This window comes from Falco punctatus (assembly GCF_963210335.1).
Source record: "Falco punctatus genome assembly, chromosome: 3".
NCBI classification, from domain to species: domain Eukaryota; kingdom Metazoa; phylum Chordata; class Aves; order Falconiformes; family Falconidae; genus Falco; species Falco punctatus.
The window spans coordinates 16,902,504-16,911,514 of NC_137582.1; the positions used below are offsets into that span (position 1 = coordinate 16,902,504).

Sequence of the window (9,011 nt, forward strand, 5' to 3'; positions counted from 1 at the left end):
TCTAGCACTACCCTATTAGAAAAGCTTTTCCTTATGTCCGATCTGAACCTCCCTAGCTGCATCTTGTGACCTTTGCCCATCGTTATACCATCTGCCACTACTGAGAAGAGTTTGGCTACATTATTTTTGTTACCTTTTTGTTACCTTTCAACTTGTACGTATGACTATTCACTCCATAGCCTCCTCTTCATAAGATAAAACAAGGCCAGTTCTCTGAATGTATTGTACTTGGTTATTCATCTCCTGGACCATTTTGATGGCTCTCTCCTGAATCAGCTACAGTTTCTGCATATTTCTCTTGAACTTGTGGGTGGGAGGCATTCATAGTGGGACACAGTATTCCAGGTGTGCAGAGAAGGATTATGATTCGATCTGCTGGACGCATTCCTCCTAGTGTTGTCCAGAATGTGTTTGCCTTATTTGCAGGGAAAGCTTCCTGTTGGCTCATACTTAGTTTTGTGTCTACTTGTCCTTTTCACTAAGCTTCTTTCAGACAGCCAGCGTACTGATGCTTGAGGTTGTCCCAGCCAAATGCAGGACGTGAAAATATTCTCTCTTGATATTCATAACATTTTTTGTTAGTCCTATCTTCAAGTTTATTAAGGACCATCCTCAGTGAGGCTCTGCCTTTTAGTGCACCAACCACTCCTAATTTCCTACATCTTCAAAATAGCTGAGGATTCATTTTGCCTTACTATCCAGATCATTGATACGCTTTGTTACTGGCCAACAGCTGGTTGCCAAGACATTGGTTAGTAAGTAGCCTTTGAGACAGACAGTCCAGGCAGCTTTCATGACATCCAGTGGACCATAAATCCTCAGCTTCCAGATGACAGCACTGTAGAGATGGATTGGAAGTCTTAGTGAAATCAAGTATACTTTATCTACTGCTCTCTTTTCATCAAAATAAGACTTTTCATCACTGGAGGCAATCAGGTCAGTCAAGCATGATCCGCCCTTCTAAGTCCACACTAAATGTTTGCAATTACCTTCTTGTCCTTGCACATGTGACTGGTATCAACAAAACCACACCTATTTTGCAGTATAAGGGAAAAGAGTACATCCACTACAAAGGTGAAATTCACTTTTGGCCAGTCTTCCCAGCTGCTGCTTCTGACCCTACAGCCCAGGCTCAGAGCCCTCACTGTGGCATTTGAGAACAGCTGAGGAGAAGGTCTCTCCTGGTGTGCTGCTGCCCACTCTCATCAGTCCTGCTAGGCTCTTCCTCTTGGCTCTTGCTCTACTGCGCTCTAGACCTTGGCTTACATCCACATGGAGTGTACGCTTACACACAAACAGAGCAGGAGAAGAGTCAGAACTTGAGATTAGGCTCAGATCCATGCTATGGTGCCAGCGTGGGTGCACCCACAGAGGGCAAATGAAGCTGATATTTCTCACAAGTCCTTGCCAGATGTGCTCTCAGTTGGGGTTGTCCAGCCTAAGCACACTGAGCAAACAACTTTGGAGATTGTTTTATTTGTAATTTCTCTCTGCCCTAGACAGAGGTTTAGCAGTGCTTGGGGTTAGATCCCCAGCTGGGCAGGCCATGAGCCGCAGGCAAGGTCTCTTGCCTTCCTCTGCCATTAGGATCTTCCAGACAATAACTTTGCATTGTATGGACTGCACATTTCTTTTAAACTCAACAAATTCAAAGCATATGGAAGCAGAGCTCAGAATTCCTATTTTGCATTTAGTGCTGCTGTTTTGGTGGTTTCTTTTACTGCTACTCCCATTCATTTCTTTGTTGCTAAAGTTTAATGAAAAATATTTAACTCAAAGTAAAAAATAACTTTGGGTTTAAACATTTCACTTGGATTTAACTTCTAGCATTTTGCTTTATGTAATCACTGCCATTAAACACTTAAAACTCTATTTGAGATGTATAATAATAATAATAATAATAAATCCCTTTTCAGTTCTAACTGGAATTTAATAAAATTGAAATGCTTTTGCAAACTTTTTCACTTACTAATGTGAGAATTAAGGATTTACTAAAAGCTTTAAGCTGTAATGTTGTACCAGCTCTGTGTGTTGCATCTGCCCTACAGGCCTTGTTCGCATGCGGCCCTAGTAGTATTTCAAGATGGGAAGAGGACGGTTTGAGTGTTCAGCAAGTGTAACCAAGCCTTGTCTACTTTCCTGGTACTACATGAACTCACACCTCCAGAGCAAGATGTCTTTTCAGTGCTGGGAACTCATTCAGGAGTAGAATGTAATGCTTTCCATAAACTGCTCTCTACCAGTGGCTGTGCCCAGCTCTTGGTATACTCAAAGAGATGCTGGAGTAATTCAAATGCTACCAGTTACCATACCTGTTAATAAACCTTTGCACCAAGAATTACTTTTGTTCAGATTGCTTCTTGCTTTGCCATTAAAATCGAGTGCTTGCTTCATGCAACTTAGCAAAAACTTATTGGTACATGGAGTTGTTCTTCCTCATGTGGAGGACTTTGCACTTCCCTTTGTTAAACTCCGTGAGGTTCCTGTCAGCCCACTGCTCCAGTCTGTCAAGGTCCCTCTGGCACCATAGCCCTCAGGTGTATCAGCCACTCCTCTCAATATCCCTGCTTGCAGCCTGTAGTAACTGTACACACCTGTAAAAACTGATTGTGACAGATCTACATATTTGGAAGAAAAACTTGGAGATGAGGTAGTGATGTCCCCGTGATGCCCAGAATATGAGCATGAACCTGTGAGTATCTAGGTGATATTGCAGACTCAGCTTGGGACTTAGGACTTGGGTTTTAACTTCAGCTTTGATGCTGACGGGTTGAAGGTTTTGGGTAACTAAGTCCCTCCATTGTCTACTCCCTTTCTGTCAGCTGTGTTCTCTAGTTAGAAAGTGACCTCATTGGAGCAGGGACTCTCAGTGTATGTCATACAGGGACTATTGGACTTGAATAGACATGGGTCTTGATTCTATAGATACTCCTGTGTTACACATCATAATAATATGCATCTGTGTGTCCTGAAATTTTTCCTTTTGCTTTTCCAAGAGCCCGTTAAGGAGCACAGAAGTATGTTAATGCCTGTGGCTAAGTAGACACCCTAATGCTTTAAGTCTTACGGCCACACTGGCCTCACAACTCCTCATTCATAAATTCCAGCATTGTTTTCTCAAGGAATTCAAATCCAAAGGGCATCAAAACTTTGTGACTCTTCATGCTTCTTTGATGCCAGACTCAATACATGGGGCTGTTAAAAAAACGATCATCCAATCAAACTGTACTAAGTGACAACTTTGCCTTATTTTCCCAGTCTTCATTGAATGAGGAGAATGAATTACATCCTTTAAGCATTACCTAGCAGGGAGGCATAAAAAGTTTTAATTTAGGCAACAAATTGTCTTCCAAAGTTTTTGTTTTTACTTTTAATGCCATGATGAAGAAAGCCATTGCACATAGCTAAATGCCTTTCCCCCCCCCCCCCCCCCCCCCCCCCCCCGCCCTCTTCATTTGCCCTGTTAAATCTGGCTTTTTCTAGCACTTTTTGTAATGCACAAGGCTAAATAGTCTGCTCAGCCTAACTCCCACATACAAATCCCACTTGGTCTAAAAGCTGCTAGGTGTGGGAGTACTTCAGTTAATCTATCTGCCATTATCTGGGCCAAGATTTTAGCGTCCATGCTTATTAATGAAATAAGACTATGTGAAGGGCATAGCAATTGATCTTCTCCAGGTTTAGGAACACTGTTAGAACATTATGAGCCATAATAATGAAAGCACAGTTCCATTACCAGACCTGACTCTAAAGCTTCCCAATCAAGGACCTGTCAGTTCTTCCATAATATTTAACAGTAGTTTATGGTTTATGCATTGGATCTCTTCTAAGGCTATCTGGGGCTTGATCATGTTCTCATAAAAGCCAGTGTTGTGCCTTTCTTCCTCATGAGGGTTTTTCGTGTCATTTTACATGACTTGCAAAATCACATCTGTTCAAAGCTGGACAAAGGGCTGTCCAGCTTTTGCACTTTGCAGACCCATTGTGATGGTTATGGAAGCGGTCAGTGGCCGTGCTTTGGCTAATCTGTGGGCTGGTGCTGGGCAGCACTAAGGCACTACTCCAGTCACGGGCAGGAGACCAAGTATCCCACAGACTACCACTTGGACCAGCTAAGCTCTATTTTAAAACCATCCTGCCTAATTTTTCTATTGAAATGTTTTTAAGGGAAGCATTTTTAATTCAGATAAAATCATTTGAGGCTATAAAGAAAGTGAACTTTTTCTGGGCAGTAAATGAAAATTCTCTGAATTCGTCCTTTTATTAATCATTTGTCACCATCTACTCCTTCTGTAACCATGATCAAAAAGAGAAGGAAAGGGGTGTGTATGTGTGTGCGTGCACAAAGAGAGAGAATTAGGAAGAAATACCCCCTTCAGAAACCTCTGTTTATGGGTATATGTGGGTATACAGCTATACCCACACACTTTTACAATGTATGAGATAGAGCATGTGCACGTACACACACGTGTGTGTAAATTTTTATCATGTATTAAATGAGAGGAAAGAAAAATATGCCTCTGGTGAAGGTGCTGCATGTGTTTATCAAACAGTGAAAATTTTGTAATCCTGAGGTTTAAATGTTTGTTTCAAGTAACGACAAAACAACCTCTTTCAAGAGTCACAGATTGCATTTGGGGTTTCTTTCTCCCTGTATATCTAAACTGACCTCTCTTCTGTTGATGTTTTCAGGCAACTACTGAAAAAGATTAAACTGGCTATTATTGTCAGTTCAGTGTAGCTGCACAGAATTTCTCTAGTCAGCTTAGCAGAAAGCGTTGACTGTGAATTTGCTTTGCAGTGGTAAAAGTTGGCTTGATACTTCTGTCCAGGATGGTGACCTGTCAGATGCATTGTGCTGAAGGAAAAAGTGTCCTTTACCTTTTCAACACTTGTGATGGAGCAAGAGATAGGCAAAAATAATGAGTTAATGTTTGTCCAGTGGCGTATCTGCACAGAGAAGCCAGGCAAAAGGGGTCTGGTGCTCCTAGGAAAAAATTGTCAGCCAAGAAAAGGAGGTTTCAAGTCCAGAGCTGAACAAAATGTTCTCATCGTAACAGCTGACTCTTTAAAAAAAAAAAAAAAAAAGTCACAGAAGCCTATTGATTTTGATAAAAGCAAAATGAGAAACAAGTGAAAAGAGTACTTTCTACTTTTTCATTGGACTTCAGCACCTCCAAAACAGTTTCCTTCAATGTTACTGTTAACCTTAGAATTTTTAAGTTAATTATGTTTACACATTTCTCTTAAAATAAACATATAACTGCACATATAATATATTATATATATTATATAAAACCATATATTACATTTAAAATATATATATATAAGCATTACAGGTGTTATAAATGAAAAGTTTTTATTTCTTCAATGTGTTTTGGTGGTATTTTCAAGAAACTATTGCAGGCTGGAAAGAAAAATTTTTTTAAAAAATTTATTTTGCAGGGCTTGAAACTGTGTCTCCTTTATACTAAGAGCATAGTATTAATTTTGAAATGCTGGGATTTCCTGTGAATGGAGATCCGATTTTTCTTATCAGTTCTACTGAAGATACATTGGACTACTGGCTTCTTGGAGCTAAATTAGCCCTTTGTACTGAGCCTAAATAGTCTTTGTCTGACATTTCCTTTTAGAGAGGCAAGTTCTGAACTTTTGCATCTGACTTCAAGGATATCCTCTCCAATATATCCCTTCATTACAAATTTGTTCATGTGTTAATATCAATACCTGGAAATCAGTATGATTTGTGTGACTGAGTACAGAATTCAGCTTAGGCACCACACACACGTAATTGGAGGTACAGGTATGTCTGGTCCAAGTGTGTCACAGGAATCAGTTCAAGCTCCCTGGGACTGGAGTAAAACATATTTTCTACAAGGAAGGTTCAGCAGTTGTGATATCTTTTGTTCATGAACCACCACCTCTTTATACCACAGGAGTCCAGACAAGAGACACAGAATAAGGCAGAGCTGAAGCCAGGTGGGCCACCTGACTTCTAGTGGCTTTCATGGCCATGCCCCATAGCCTGTACCCCTCCCATGCCCAGAGGTGTCCCTGCCACATGTCAGGTAGCAGCTGCTACCCACCATCTCAGAAAGGGCAGAGAGAAGACTGCTTCTACTAGAATAATTTGTTTATCTTATAGAGCGTTCCTTACCAATTCCCAAGGAAAGTACATGGCCACCAGCAACCCAAGATGTGGGTGAATTCAGCCAGCAGGTTCTTTAGCCCTTTCCTGCCATAGCATTCACAGGTGAAAGAAACAAAGAGTAGGAAGCGGGATGAAGTGAATCCATCAGGATGGCAGATCAGTGGGGCAGTCTAGGCTAAAACTCAGGTTTCTAGTAGACCGTACTGACTCTTAGTACTGCAGTGTTTGCTTTAATTATACCTGTTAACTAAAGCCTGAAGCCTGCTGTACAGATATGCTACTGGTAACAAACTGCAATGTGTGTACATTGTCATTTCCTTTGGAAATTATGGCAATGACCATTGCCCACTGAGTTCTAAACACTTCTTGATTTTGGAGGGGAAATTTTTTGGCATCGAGACCAAAGCTTCTTAACTAAACTTGATTCTCAGGTTTGTTTTTCAAGAGATACTTGCATGCCTCATCCTGAAGAAGTGGGATTCAGGATGACTTTAAAAGGAAAAGTTCCCTCACTGACAGTATAATCATTACCTTGGAAGTAAATGACCGAAGTTAACCAACGTCCTCACTGTAAGAGTGACCAGGTTAATAGTTATCCCCTGTACTTTTTTCTTTTTGGAAGTGAGGAAGAAGGTCACCAGAAGGAGGCTTTTCAGGAAGATCACGACATTAACAACTCACAGAGTGCTGGGATGGAACACTTTGCACATTTTGGTGTAGATTTTAATCAGTATTTTCCCTAGACAGAAACACAGTAATTCTTCAGACTGTGCCATCCAGTATTACAGCCCCTAATTTTTAAGCCATGTCTTAATGCTTGAGAGAAATGTAAATTTTTTATTTTTTAGAATAATTTAAATATGGCATTCTTCAATGTGTAAACTTTAGGCTTGATGTATTTCCAGAGCCATAAAGCTGAGTCATTTTATTTACAAAACACTAGGGTGACTGAGAACTCCAAGTATTTAATTTATCCAAATCACCCTGAGTGGTTTAACTTCACCTGTGATGTACTTTTTATTTTATTCTAAACCTATTAGTGAATTCTTGGCAAACACTGCTAGGATTTGGCTTCTGCAGACAACTTTAATCTCTTCAGAGTGGCCAATCTAATGAAATCAGTCAGTAGTTATTGCATACAGTAAGGGAATTGAAGACTTGGCTCTGATTTTGTGGATGTTGCTATAACTCAGAAATAACATAACTGAGGTCTCAGTAGTAAAAGGCAACCTGACATGTTCTGAATCCAATACGGATTCAGAATTTCATTTTTACCATGTATGACTTACATTTTCTTGTTAAAGCAGGAAAACCTTGTTGTATTGAACAGTTCCTTGTTGTCTCACTGTAAACATTTCCAATAGAGAGTTTATCTGAACTAGCCATATTAATTTCCTTTACAATCAGTGAGGAAAACCAGGCATTAGTGATTCAGATGGACGTCTGAAAAAGATGAATCCCACATTCTGTAGTTGCCAGTTTCTTTCCAATGCCTATGAAAGCAGCTTAGGTAACTTGCTCAGGTGTAGACATCCACATTACAGACAGCTCAATTTAGGTGAGAGAAGTTATATTTCTTTTCAAAAGAAACCTCAGCTGGTGTTTTCTCTGCCTATTGGACAGCAGAATAAGATGGCTATTTCTTCTGTATACGATGGGGTTTGGAGATAACAGAGAAGAATGACACTAGAGGATGGAGAGCTGCTATTGTCCTTTACCAAGGTGGCATGTAGCTGCAGAGGTCCAATGTCATGTGCAACTTACAGACTGAGGTCCAAGGAAGCTTCACACCACAGTGAACTAACTCCGGATCTGTCGCTACCTTGATACTAATGAAACATTGAAATTAAAATGTAAATGTTAAATAAAGCTACCTGGTCCTTAAAAAAAGAATACCTTGATAGGGGAAGTTGTCAGAGCAGATTAGTTATATAACATTGATATACTACGCTGGCATTTGGAGAGAACAGGTTGCTTTAGAGTCTTCACTACCTTGCTCCAGGAAAGAAAGTTGTAGGAATGTAGGAATGTAGAAAGGAAAGTTTTCAACAGAATGATTTTCATAGCTTATTTAGCTATGCAAGGCATTATTTAATTTCTAGTTAACTTTGCTCTGGTTTCTTTTTTTTTTTTTTTTGAACAGCATGCAAGTCAGTTATAAAACAATGCCCTGAAGAATTCAAAATTTTGAGCTGATCACACAGTGAAGATAGAGGAAAGAAACAAAGAGGTAGGACAGGTAGATATAAATATTTCATTGATGTGGTGGGATCCTGTCTTCTGCCTGCCTGACTTTTGGCTGAGTAACGTGGGATCCTATGGCTGTGGCAAGCAAATGGAGGTGAAATCTGGCCAGCTCACAGAGGAGGACAAAGTTATGCTATGCTATAATTGTGCAAACAGAGGTTGTGGGACACATTAAAAAAGAGCTACCATGACATTTCATCATTAATACTTCAAATATCACTTTTGTTCTGCAACATATATTGACAATTTCAAAGTTTTAAATCTTTCTTTTGGATAGCCACAAGTATCAGAACTTTGAGGTTTCACATAGAATGGAAAATCTTCTTTTGTTCAGTTCTACTTGTTCTGTGCAAGGCAATTTCATCATGATTTCAGATATGTGACAGCTGAGGAATAACTTCCTACTAGTTTAGGTGAACATGTGTAGGAAGAGAATGTTATCAGTGTACTCCTACAGCAAGCAAAATAATTTGAACATACTAGCTTCAGCTGTAGTTGCTTTTTGAATTACTTTTGGCATCTAGAAGGTCAATGTGGAAGGATATTTTACAAAGAAGAGTAAAAAAAAGTGGGGATAAAAAAGATACTGAAAACAAAGATGGAGAAAAAAAAT

The 9,011-nt window shown here is 39.8% G+C and overlaps 1 long non-coding RNA gene across 1 annotated transcript in view; it reads left to right on the forward strand.

The window, feature by feature from the left end:
- LOC308060724 overlaps positions 1–9,011 on the forward strand; it is a 55,966-nt gene that overhangs the window by 33,908 nt on the left and 13,047 nt on the right. The window contains exon 2 of the long non-coding RNA XR_013926867.1: positions 8,295–8,381. This is a non-coding gene — a long non-coding RNA (uncharacterized lncRNA). The remainder of the gene's footprint in view (positions 1–8,294; positions 8,382–9,011) is intronic.